General features: G+C 43.0%; 2 long non-coding RNA genes across 5 annotated transcripts; both read left to right on the top strand.

Moving 5' to 3' along the window:
* The first annotated feature begins 268 nt into the window (after positions 1–268).
* Positions 269–3,993, top strand: LOC123429042. Of its 4 annotated transcripts, none has more exons than XR_006622616.1 (6): positions 274–595; positions 718–1,079; positions 1,207–1,265; positions 1,348–1,569; positions 2,166–2,340; positions 3,469–3,993. It is a non-coding gene; the product is annotated as an uncharacterized LOC123429042 (long non-coding RNA). The 4 variants fall into 4 exon arrangements; XR_006622615.1 differs by having other exon boundaries at positions 275–595; positions 2,217–2,340; XR_006622617.1 differs by having other exon boundaries at positions 269–595; positions 1,348–2,340; positions 3,484–3,993.
* A 1,200-nt stretch (positions 3,994–5,193) lies between these two features.
* Positions 5,194–11,361, top strand: LOC123429034. Its single transcript, XR_006622609.1, has 2 exons — positions 5,194–6,432; positions 6,539–11,361. It is a non-coding gene; the product is annotated as an uncharacterized LOC123429034 (long non-coding RNA).
* Positions 11,362–13,417: the final 2,056 nt, after the last annotated feature.

Genomic DNA, 13,417 nt, shown 5'->3' with positions numbered 1-13,417 from the left:
CAATAGTATCTCTACTATTAAAGGGGGATCTGCCGTCGTCGTGATGGTTCGACCTCGATCCCCCCGCCTCGTTCGCTTTCCACCTCCCCTCGAGAGATCCCGCACCAAAGAAAATCGCTAGAAAAAAACTGTATCTCACGCGAAGAAAACGTCACCCCACGATCTCCCACTTACGAGGACAAAAACCCACCCGTCGCGGGAAGGCTACCATGCCACGTAACACGAAAAGGTTCGTGCTCGTCGCTGACTCGTTCTCTGTACACCCACGCAAACTAGATCTCTCCCCCTCTCTTCTCCACCCCGCATCCCCTTCCTCACGCACGCAAACGGCTTTACCCCCTCCCCCACCACGACCCCGCCGTCGCCGCCACCGCGCACCTGCCTAACTAGGAACCCACGAGCGCTACCATCTGAATCGTCGCGAGATGATGGCCTCCCGGCGGGCCAGTGGCAGCAGCACCCACGAGCGCCACCATCCGAATCGTTGCGAGATGATGGCCTCCCGGCGGGCCAGTGGCAGCAGCACCAGCAGCAGCTGCGCGCTTTGTGAGGGATCCAACCTCCCCTCCTGCTGCGCCGCGTGCGTCAACACGAGGTACGCCCCTTCTTCGCCCCGTCGCTCGTCCGTCCCCGATTCGATGGAAGCTCGCCCTCTCCCCGGCCTGACACTTGCCCACCCCTCGCCTCCGGGTCGGAATTTGTTTTGGGTCTGCGCAGGCTGTTTGAGTACCGCGCGACGCTGCGCCTGAGAAGGAACCTCTGTGACACCCTCCAGTTCCACATCGCAACGCCTCGAGGCCAAGGTTGGTCCGTCGCTCTCGCTGTGCCCGTCCTCATCCCATCGTCAATGAGAAGGCTAGGACTTGCTCAGCGGCTGCAGCCTCAGAGGCCTGCTCCCTCGCGTCAGAGATCGGATGTTGTTAGGCAGGCGCTCAAGTTGGATGCGATATCGTCGGTGGAATAGGTGTTTTTCCATCAGGCTATACCAAAGAGAAAACGATGGAGGACTTTGTTGCCATCTATTGCAGGCGGCCACCGCGTGGGCGAAGCTTCCACGCAACCTACATAAACTGATTGATGTAAGCATGGTTCATGTCCTCCTGATGCCTAATTTTGTATCTAAGTGTTGAGTTCTCCTTGGTTTGTATTCGTGATGCCCATTTTTTTTGCTCTCAGTGTTTAATTCTTCTTGTGTGTTAATTACAGGCCTTATTTCCGGATTGGGTCTCCTGACCACAAACCTGAAGACATACAAGATCAATGAGGTAGAGGTCGTTCAATTTGTTTAGTGATCTATTCTTTTCCCTAAAGTTGGATCCTTTTGTCATGTGCGTCTTCCTCCTGCAGATGTGATTGTTAGTAGTTGGATTGTTGTTTCATGAAATTGACCAGGTTGGCGCTCATGCTGTGGTGGTATATCAGCTGTTTGCATGATGCGCTCGCTCTCAGCACCGGGACTCCATAAAGACCCAAAGAAAAGCAGAGCAACAATGAACGTATGTATAAACCGAGCATGTAGGGGCAGCCTGCAAGTTGCCGGTCATATTCAGATTCCTCTTAATGTCCACGGTGAGAATAGATATCCTAAATTGTTATGATTTTGAGTTCTAATTACAATTATGAATATTTTGCTTTGTAGAACTGTCGAATTACTTAAATTAAGAAGTTGGTGGCCTTTGAATGTGTAGAAAAGTAGCAAAGAGATTGTTGCCGAGCTTACAAACTAATATGCCCAGCATGCATGTATCCCATTTACTCGTCTAGACTGTCCAAACCACTATGCCCGGCTTAAAAACAACTATGCCTCCCATGTATAGCATGTTGGCTTTTTCATGTCCAGAATAAGACTGTCCAAAATACCTATGGTCAATTTTAATTTTCAACGTATGTTTGTTTGGTACACATTATTTTCTAAATAAATGTCAAATTTCGACAGACGATATATACTTCTAACATAGTCAAACATGCTACCCGCATAGCCTTTTCTTAGATGGTATATGAATAAACTTCTAAGGCATGAATAATAATTGTGGGTTCTCACTTACTATGTATAATGTAAGAGAAACTTGATATATCATTAGAAAAAATGAAAAAAATTATGGTCGCTATTAATTTTCTCGAAGTGATTACTCCACTCCACTACAATGCTTCTCATAGTTTTATAGTTCTATGATGCAAGCACTCTGAAGCATGTGATCGAAGTAAATATTGTGCAGTTAGAGAAAATCTTTACATATTCCGGAGCAGACCGCAAGCTGCTGGTGAGAAAACACAATTGGCACCGTAGAGCAGGCAAAGCTTCACTACATAGTTCTGCATAGTGATATGCGTTTTGCAAAGGTAATTGGCATTTTTATTAATGATGCAAATAGGAGTTAAGAATGTGATACATGTTCTCGTTGTGTCAACGATTTTGTGTTGTGCATTGGTTTGTAATTTTTTGTGAATTTGGTATTAAATTTCCGCTCGCTTTTGTTTGCTTTTTCCCAGTGAGAGGCCTTGTTAATAGATTGCCATCTCCCTTTGTAATATAATTGTGAAAGATGCAATATCTGTAGTCTTTAGTGCAACTACATCATCCAACAAGGTGCATCGAATGCATTCTAGGACCTCACACACAAAGGTGGATCTATTATTGTGAAGATGAGCAAGTAGTTGAATGTTTTGGAAAGAACATATTCCAGAATAAAAACATAATGAGATGGTTCAGGCAAATCACAGCTCTAATAATCATTAATTATAGTGATATCTAAATATTACACTTCTCTAAATGCTTGCCTTATTTTCCTTTTTATTAGTCAAGCCTGAGCAACATTTCTGCTATATTAGGATGCACTACTTCGAGTCGGTGTGTTCTTGGCTATACATGGGAGTTCAAAAAAAATCACACTCCTTTCTTTGCTGCATGATTGTAGATTTTCAATCTTCAGTAAATATAGATGTATTTTGTACATGCAGGTTTGATGCATGATTCCAGTTGCATGTAGGTTTCAGCTTGTGCAAGACAAGTGTATGTGTATTACCAATAATTACTACTTCATTTACAAATGGCACTTTCTGCGCGCATGACAAGTGCGTTATAAATTAGTACCATGTTGCCTGCACATTGAGCATGTTATTTTTCTTAATAATGTGTGATATTTTGATTCCGGTCACAATGGACATTCCTTATTTTTCTCGTGATTTGATTGTACTCTTTCAGAGCTATGTATCTATATAGATGTGATGTTTTAAACTTTTAATAAGGGAACCTCTCAATTTTCAGTTTACTTGAAGGGTATATTATGAGCATGTAAACTTCTGTGACAATCAAACTGTCACATAGACTACTTTATTTTGGTAGCAACCGTATTATGTACATCCATCAGAGCTATTGCACAATTCTGTTCTCACTTGTGGCTTTTTTACACTTCTATATGAGTTGCTTCTTCTTTTACCTTTTTAAGTTATTGATCCTTGTGTTTAAAGTCTTGATGTGCGCAGAACTACTTCTATAGTGAGCCAGCATCTGGTGAGCCAGAGCGCGTCACGTATTCGCACAACATGCCAGCATCAGTCAAGGTGGTCATCGATTGATATCGGGCTTGACGGGTACTTCCATAATGTTGTTGCCTGCTCTTGCTGGGTCGTTGATCCAGGGCCCATCTACGTGGAAGCTACTATTTTTTCATAGATTGACAAGGAGGCCTTTGATAGGAGAACATGAACTAGAAGAGCATGAGACATTGCACATGCATGCCAAGTTTAGACATTGCACATTTGAAGAAAAATTTCAGTCAAATGTCACCATGTTCCTTTTCGCTATTCGGTGTTGAGAACCTACATAATGCACATAACTTTAGATATTCAGTGTGCTGGTACTATGTTGTCATAGTTTTCTGTTAACCGGGCATGTTGGTTGTCCTACTTAATGTTCACGTTAGTCCTAACTCATCACATCGTTCTCGATCTCATGTCATGTGTGGAGTTTTGATCTGGAACCATACAAAATTAGAAAGCATGTCTTAGGTTCATGGTAATATTGAAATTTGGAGGTGGTGAAATCATATGCTTTTCGGTTGAAACAACTTAAACTAACTTTTGCGTACATCTTGGCTCCAGATTTCTGGTTTGTATTTGTCCATGATGAAGACACGGCGCATGTAGATCCTGATTTGTTAAGCTTCTTTCCACTCTCAAGGAGGTCAAATGGCCTCTCTTGGGGGCGAAGAGGACAATTTTGAAATCGAGCTGATACATCAGAGGGAAGTGCTTGAACGGAAGATGCTCCTCGCGAGCTCCTCCCAAGTCATTTGAAGGATATAGGAAAACTTTCATGAGAATTGACATGAAGGTCGGATATTTTGTAGTAGATACTTTGGGTTTGGGAGTAGTCTATGTCATTTGCGAGAGTATATTTTCCAGAAAATAAGATCTTATTATTGTGTTTCTGTACTCACCGGAGTTCAATGTTTCCTTTCTTTTAGTTGTGACAGGTACTTTTTAAGTTTCTTTTCATATATTTATAAGAGGTATTGCTTAAGTCTCCTTTCAACTAACTAATTGTCATAAATGGAGATTGAAAGAATAATTTCGATCAACAAAAAAAACTCCCTCTATTCTATATTAGTTGCCGCTAATTTAGGACAACTTTATACTAAATCAATAATAACTAATATGAAACAGAGGGAGTATAATATATAAAAGCACAAGATTTAAAAGAACGCTCGCACATGAGGTTGATAAAAATGATGAAGGGAAAGAAAGGATGATTACCTGAAAAGAATGAAGAGGGAGAGAGAAACAATTTCTCGTGTAGAAGTTGGAACCATGAGTTCATATGGTTGACATATATTCTTTAGTTGAATGTTTCTTATATAAAATATTCATTATCGAGTAATCTTTTCACATCATATTTTGTATTCCCGTGACAACGCGCGGGCATCCAACTAGTGTATCATTAAAAGCACGAGAGGGGAGATCCATCTTCAGATCTTGGCCCTCTAGATACTCAATCAACTGCCTAATTACGTCGTTAATGAAAAGACTTCGTTAACGAAGCATAACCCACCCTATCGCGCACGTTCGCCCATCGCCCGTCCCCGCACCCCCTAGCCTCCACGCCCCACCCAACCCCCGCCGGCCCCCACATCGCCGCACAGCCCCGACGCCCCGCAGCCGAGCCCAGCCCCGTCGCCCCGCAGCCCAGCCCCCCGCCGCCCTGAAGCACAGCCCCAGCCCAGCCCTGCCGCCCTACAGCCCATCCCCGCTCGACGCAACCACCCTTTCTGCCTCGCCCCGCCCCTCATGCCACTCGCCGCCATTCTGCCCGTCCCACCCCTCCCGCTGCTCGCCGTCACCGGAATCGCCGAGATGACTGGCCTCCATGGCAAGCACGCCACCAGCGAACCCCGAAGATCCAAGTGGCAGCCTGAGCGGTCCAGGCCCGACGCGAAGGTTACGGAGCCTCCGGCACGCCGGGCCAAGCGCGCCGATGTCGTCCATGCTCCTCCGCGCAAGCGCGGGTCTGCGAGGGTTGCGCGACCACCCCACCCCCTTGACAGCGAACTGGGCTCGGAAGACGCGATTGCGGCGATTCCTCCAGCACGTCGGGCGGAGGCGTTGCGGAGGGCTCCGTTCCGGCAGCGAGCGTCGCGCTATCATCTTCACCCCTTGACCAAGGTTGTCTCTTGAATGATGTCGCCATGCCTCCTCCTCCTCCTCCGGCAGGCCGACGCCCCGGCTCCGCCCAAGCGCAAGGGGTCGTCTGCCTGGCCTGACAGCGCGTACCGGCTCCGCAACCGCCGAGTCCCGGATATCAGCAAACACGAGCCCACCCCTCCTCGGTCCTCTCTATGTATATATCCAGCCCCGCACCGCAATCAATTCCACAACTTTATCTTCGCAATGTGCGGAATGCTTTGGATTTTGGTTGATGGGTGCTGAATTTCTGGTGCACTGTGATGTATCCTGTAGGTAACTGTTGTATCACTTCAGTAGCACCGTCTTCGTTGTGTGAATTTTGGTCAGATTGATTTTACTACTGTGTTGACCACATGATGAAGCTTCAACCCCATGACCAATTGCCACTAGCTTTGTTGAATATACCAATCTTAGCTTTGTAGCAATTACTCCTGGAGAGTGCTGAGTGCAGACTCGTACAGTAGTATAAGTGTGAGCTTAGTGTCAACTATGCTAATCAGGCTAGAAAACACCTTGCTCACATGGAACATCTGTACTGTTGAACAGCCGGTTTTCTTCATACATTCACATGGTTAGAAGCTTGCGACGAAGGGCTTAGAACTGGCCGTGAGTGCTCGAGGTCTGCTCCTCCACAGCCATGCCCCAGGATGGGACCCCCCGTGTGCTCCCTGCTCTTGTGACGACGCGGTCATTCTTACACTGGACCACTCCAGCCCCCACCACATGTCTGCCTTCTCCGATCTCACAGAGGTCATTTGTATGCATCTCTGTTAGATTCTTTCATTTGTCATCTAAGAGCTACTATTAGACATATATAATCCTAAATGGCTACCTGTATTTTTCAATTTGTTTGCAGACCTGGACTGCCCTTACTTGGGCATAGGAAATGCCCATATGTTTTGTCGAAGTTACACGAGAGGCATGCTATTTAAAATGGATAATTTCCAAATTTTGGTGTAGCTCCATTGGCCAGGACCTAACCATAGAAGAATGAACACTAAATGATGTCAAATGAAGTACATTGGTCAGTATCTCCACATAGTAAGTGTTATTCTTGCTCCACTAGCTAGCTTACACATCCACATTGTCTGTCGACGGGTTCATTGGCCGGTTATACTAGAAGATACCCCGCGCTGCAGCGGGAACTTTGAACAGAAACATTTAAGTGAAAAACGACAATTGTATTATATGATGTGATAGCAAATAATGTACTGAAGTGCAAGCGCCATGTATGCATAATCAGTGCATCAAATGGGTTTTCAGCCATTGAGAATAAATTCTCAAGTCTTCTGAAAAGAACCTGTGATGAAAAACAATTAATCTTTCATTTTCATACATTAGTTAGACAGCTTCATTTCATAACATCATGTTGAGCATTAAGATCTCCATAGAAGACATTCCAATGTAGAACATCATCTTGACCATTTAGATCTCCAGTGAGAATAAATGAGTATGTTACATTTTTTGATATTCCGTAGATGCATATGTAGATGTTGGTTGTCATTAAATGGTCTTCCTGAAATGCAGTCAGTAGCTTTCAAACTGGAACCCTCCTGTGACCAAAATTGCTTAGTGTACCGAGTTCTCCTCCCCAAGTTTTGTCTAATGTTGCAAGAAATATTAGATGGATACCGTATGAGAAAAGAAAAAGGGAAATACTATCAGTGAGCATTTGGAAAATGGGATTGACGCCTAAACCAAAACTTCATTTGTTTATTTATTTCATCTTATTTTTATTTATTGATGCCCCTCTACAAATATTACAAGGTAGTAGTGTTATGTGTAGAGGGACATTTCGGCACACAACTGGTGGTTCAACAAATTTTGAAAATAGGACATTTTGGCACACAATTAATGACCTGTAAGTAGTGAGTGGATTCACCGACAGATGCAGTCCGTTAGATCAGACACAAAGACATGTTGCCATAATCCAAATCAACGCTGATTTTGTACTCAAGGAAACAAATACGATAGTAGAGCACACATGATTCTGCAGTGTCAATAAGTGGGGAATGCAGAGCAGACCACTAAGTGATGAAACTCCAAGCAGTAATATGTGAAATGATACTTCATCTACTACTCTACTACTGGAGTCTATACTATAAAAGGAGGAAGAAGCAGATCCAAATCACAATCTTAGCTGCTAACGATATCATCAATGGTCTAAACATCTTCGTTAACGAAAGTACATCGCTAACGAAACGCCCAGCCCCGCATCCACGTCCGAAACGCTGAGCCCCACTCCCATGCCCCTGGTCCACCCATAACCCATGGTGCATCACGCTCGATCGGGTCAACCCCCACCTCCTGTTCCTATGGAGAGCCGCCGCCGCTAACCGCGTTCCCCATCTCACCCGCTACTCACACCTCACCTTGGTCACCGTCGGCCTCCCTCTCCATTACGTCGACTCGGCCCCCAACTCCCGACGACAGACGCGCGGAGAGGAGCCAAACACAAGCCTTGGCTTGGACACGCGCGCGAGGCTTCGATCGCTCCCATGCAGGTGAGCCACCGTCGCGGATGCACGAGGAGTGGTCGTCCCTTCCTCCGGGCACGCACGTGGTGTCGCCCACTGCGCCGCCCGACGCACCACGCACTTCGGCCAGATTCGCCGCCGCCCCATCGACCAGGTGTAATGCTTTATCTCGCCAGACCTCACTCACCGGACCTCCCACTGCGCAGGACGGCCCCGCCTCCTCTGCAACTTAAGGTTTGTCACTATCAGCAAAAAAATATGCAACTTCTCTTATCTCCGTGTGCTTCCATGATAAGAGTTGGTTCAAATGGTAACCTCATTGGCATTATGCTATTTTTCCCTTAGAGCACAAACAAAAGATTCAGAGGCTCAGGTTCGTGATGCATCTATAGGTGAGATTTTGATTTTGTTCAACATGAGTCAGTATTGGTTTTGTCCTATTGTTCGCTTCTTATTTTGCACCACCCATTATCATTATCACGGTTTGTTGCACAACATGGTGGCTGAGCATGCTTGGAATGGCGTGCTGATAGCAAGGAATTCGGGTGTCGCCTCTCTCTTTCTCCGTTGATAAGACATGGTTATAGACATGCACTGCATACTAGAATGCTAAAACTGAAGATCAAGACAAGCCTTATGTCCATACACCAATAAAGGATAGTTAAGAGAAATGCTATTACTCGACACTCATGAAACACTATATATGGTGCCCATGCATTCTCCTTGCACGTGATCTATGTTACAACCTAGCAATGTTATCTCTTTTGAGCTGTAGGAATTAAATTAAGGCTCCAGTGTTCCCGTTGTGTGTATACAAGGGCACTATCCCATTTATCATGCTCCTTCTGTTTTTGTATATACAAGGCCATCAATTTTGTTGTTAATTGAACACCTGTTTTGGTTGTGATGATCGATCGGCCTATAAGAGCCAATTTAGTTTCCTGTGAACTGGAGCCTCCTATGTTTCATGATTATCTTAAGAGCTTCCTATTTTTCATGATTATATTAAAATAATTGTAGTTGATAAACATCACTCTTTCTCCTATATTTTGCTTGTGTAAGTAATCTGGGTTGAGCGTACTTGAGGTCTTCCATCACTTTTATTACTTCAACAGAAATTGTGCACATTGTATGAACTAACCATTAATGGGCAGCTGATATATATGATGCATGGTTGATAATAGCTACTTCAGGTTATCCCGTCTGCTATATTTTTTGTACTCAACTACTTTTGTGAGATCTAAACTGGAAGAGAAAAATAGACCGAGATATTTGGTTCTTACCTAGAGATGTAGTGAGGACTTCCGTATTGATTAGTCATTTGAAGAGTTAACTAGAAAGTATTTAGTATATCTTCAGCTATGTTGCCATGGGCTGTGCACATGATTCACAAACAAATAAACAACATTTTGCATTGTTTTTTACATGTGTGAAGCATGTACAACAAATTTGCTATTATGGACTAAAAACAATCACTAGCTAGCTGAATCAGCGGACACTCTATGGGAAGGTGAACAAGCATGCTAATAACACGAAGTAGAGTAATTTAAGATATTTTGAGAATTCATTGCAGTGGACTATATTATGATTCGATTTTCTTAACCTTGGCAGATTCTGACTATTTAACGATTCAATATTCTCTACTGATGATTTGTGTCTATAAGTATTTTTGCATCATGTGACCAGGTTCCTTTTTTTCAAGGTAAATGTTAGAGATTAGAATCTTGTTACCGAATTCAAGGCAAAGTTTCGTTACTATATTTGTATGTGAGCTCTGAGATAGACTAATGTACTGCTATCCGTAAATGTGAGGTAAGATTGGTGATATTTTTTGGCTTTTGACTAATGCTTTCTTGAGAGTACCTTCCTGTTGATTTTTTTTACTATGTTAGTAGTACAATGTTCAGAGGAGTAAAGTCAAATGCCACAACATGCTTATAATCTCATAGACTGGTTCCTTCCCACTATTGCAGTTGTCCCGGTTTCTTATATATAGAATATGATTTTGAAGCTTGACACAGAAAAATATCTACTGTAATGTAGATTACATCACATATTAAACAACTTTTGGAGGCAAAGTACCGAGAGAAATGTAGCGAGCTCTATACGAGTAAAGTTATGTAAGCGTTTTTTGTAAGTCTGTATATACACCTTTCTATGCATTCACTTGTTGTACTTCAGGATTCATCTACACTATTTTATGGATATTTTATTATCAATTTATTCTTTATTCATGAATTGTCTTGCAAATTTTTGAAGTGGTAATGGCACAATCAGTGATGATCGTGCATGTGAGGTTGCAACCTTGGTCATGTAGTGACTTAATTTATCGGCCTCTTATAGTAACACTTCATTTTTTGCATGATATGAATCATGAAAATATTATAGCACCAAGGCACGTGCCTAATTAGTGGATGTAATAATCGATATATAGATTCTTTGTCCTTACCTAACTAGCTTTACAAAAAAATCTGCAAGAGGTCTTGTAGTCTCCTACATAATCTAGCTTGCACTCAGTATTGTAGTATTATTAAGAGGGTTCACATATACGTCCAGTCTTCAACAAGTGGATGAATTGTAATAAGTAATACGGTGTACATAATGTATACTCTAGATTTTATTTTTGACTAAATACGTGCGTTGCATGTACATGGTTACTAGTTTCAAGAAAGGCAAGAGCAAGAAGGAAAACTTCAAGAATGGCAAGAAAGTTGTTGTTCCAATGCAGAAACCCAAGGTTGGACCCAAACCAGAGACCGAGTGCTTCTGTTGTGAGGGGAACACTTACTGAAAGCGGAACTTGCCTAGATACTTGGTAGATAAGAAGGCTGGCAATGTCAACAAGACTATATTTGATATACATGTTATTGACGTGTGCCTTGCTAGTGTTCATTGTAGACCCTGGTTATTTGATACTGGCTCAGTTGCTAATATTAGTAACTCGAAATAGTAGTTGTGAGATAAACGAATACTAGATAAGGGCAAGGTGATGATGTGTGTTGGAAGTGTTTTCAAGGTTGGTGTGATCACCGTCACACACTCCGTCTACCTTCGGGATTAGTGGTAAACCTAAATAAATGTTATTTGGTGTCTGCGTGGAGCATCAACATTATATTGGTTTTGTTTATTGCGAGATGATTGTTCATGTAAGTTAGAGAAAAATGGGTTATTCTATTTACACGAATAATATCTTTTATGATCATGCATGCAATGTGAATGGTTTATTGAATCTCGATCGTAGTGATACACATGTTTACAATATTGATGCCAAAAGATGTAGTTAGTAATGATAGTGCTACTTTTGGCAGTACGACTTAGGTCATATTGTTGTAAAACGCATGAAGAAACTCTATGCTGGTGGATCTTTGGACTCGCTCGATTTTGAATCGCTTGAGACATGTGAACCATGACTCATGGGCAAGATGACTAAGATCTCGTTTTCCGGTAAGATGGAGTGGGGAAGTGACTTATTAGAAATAATACATTTTGATGTATGCAGTCCAATGAATGCTGAAGCACGCAGGGGATATTGTTATTTTTTTACCTTCACAGATGATTTGAGTAGATACGAGTATATTTACTTGATGAAACAGAAGTCTGAAATGTTGTAAAGTTCAAGCAATTTGAAAGTGAAGTTGAAGATCATCGTGACAAGAAGAGAAAATGTTTACGATATGATCATGGAGGTGAATATGTGAGTTACGAGTTTAGTATGCATTTAATACAATGTGTAAATTGTTTCACAACTCATGCCACGTGAAACACCATAGTGTAATGGTGTGTTCGTACGTTGTAGCATGCTCTATTAGATATGGTTCATACTATGATGTCTCTTACCGATTTGCCACTATCTTTTTGTGGTTATGCATTAGAGACAACTGTATTCACTTTAAATAGGGCACCATAAAACTTCGTTGAGACAACACCGCATGAAATATGGTTTGGCAAGAGACCTAAGTTGTTGTTGCTTAAAAGTTGCACCTGCGATGCTTATGTCAGAAGGCTTTAGCCGGATAAGCTCAAACTCAAAGCGGAGAATTGCGTCTTCATAGCATACGTGAAGGAAACAATTGGGTATACCTTCTATCTCAGATCCGAAGGCACAGTCTTTGTTGCGTGGAGTGGATCATTTCTAGAGAAAGAGTTTTTTCCGAAAGAATTGAGTGGGAGAAGGTGGAACTTGATGAGGTTATTGAACCATTACTTCAATTAGAGAGTAGCACGACACATGAAGGTGTTTCTGTGACGCCTACGCCAATTGAAGAGGAAACTAATGATGATGATCATGAAGCTTTAGATCAAGTTACTACCAAACCTCGTGGGTCGATAATGACACGTACTACTCCTGAGTGGTACGGTAATCCTGTCTTGGAGGCCATGTTGTTGGACAACAATGAACCTACGAGCTATGGAGAAGCTACGATGGGTCCCGATTCGAGCAAATGGCTAGAGGCCATGAAATCCGAGATAGGATCCATGTATGAAAACAAAATATGGATGATAAGTCTCCAACGTAGCTATAATTTTTGATTGTTCCATGCTGATATATTATCATTTTAGAATACTTTTGGGGTATTTATTTACCAACTAATATTATTTGAGCACTAACCTATTGACCAAGTGCCTAGTGCGAGTTGCTATTTTCTGTGTGTTTTTCACTTTTCAGGTTTTCCATACCAATCGAAGTCCAATTGCCCTGAAACTTTTTGGTGATTTTTTTCGGACCAAAAGAAGACCAACGAGCATCGGAAGAAGGCTGGAGGCCTAACGAGGGGCACACAAGCCAACATGGCGCGACCTGGGGGGCTCTTGGCTTGTGCCTCCCTCGTGGCCCTCCCGACTCCGTTCTTTGGCATATAAATTCTCATCTACCCTAAAAACACACCAGAAGGAGTCATGAAACACTTTTTACGTTGCCGCAAGTATCTGTTCCGACGGGAGGCCATCTGGAGCTCTGTTCCAGCACCCTGCCGGAGGGGGCATCGATCACAGAGGGCCTCTTCATCAACCTTGTTGCCCGCACGATGATGTGTGAGTAGTTCAACATAGATAGGGGTGTGCATATAACCCGAAAACCGATCTACCGAACTGAATTAACCGGGACCGAATCCGAATTCACCGAAACCGAAAACTTTGGTACTAGCATCGGTTTACTACTCTAAAAACCAAAAATTAGTTCGGTCAACTCGGGTTTAAGCCGCGGGTACCCGAGGACCGAGGCCAGAGTAAAAAATAGAGCCCCGGCCTACCAATCTACC

This window comes from Hordeum vulgare, chromosome 1H, assembly GCF_904849725.1.
Source record: "Hordeum vulgare subsp. vulgare chromosome 1H, MorexV3_pseudomolecules_assembly, whole genome shotgun sequence".
Taxonomy (NCBI): Eukaryota; Viridiplantae; Streptophyta; class Magnoliopsida; order Poales; family Poaceae; genus Hordeum; species Hordeum vulgare.
The sequence above is the reverse complement of the archived record's forward strand: the minus strand, read 5'-3'. Positions and strand labels throughout refer to the sequence as shown.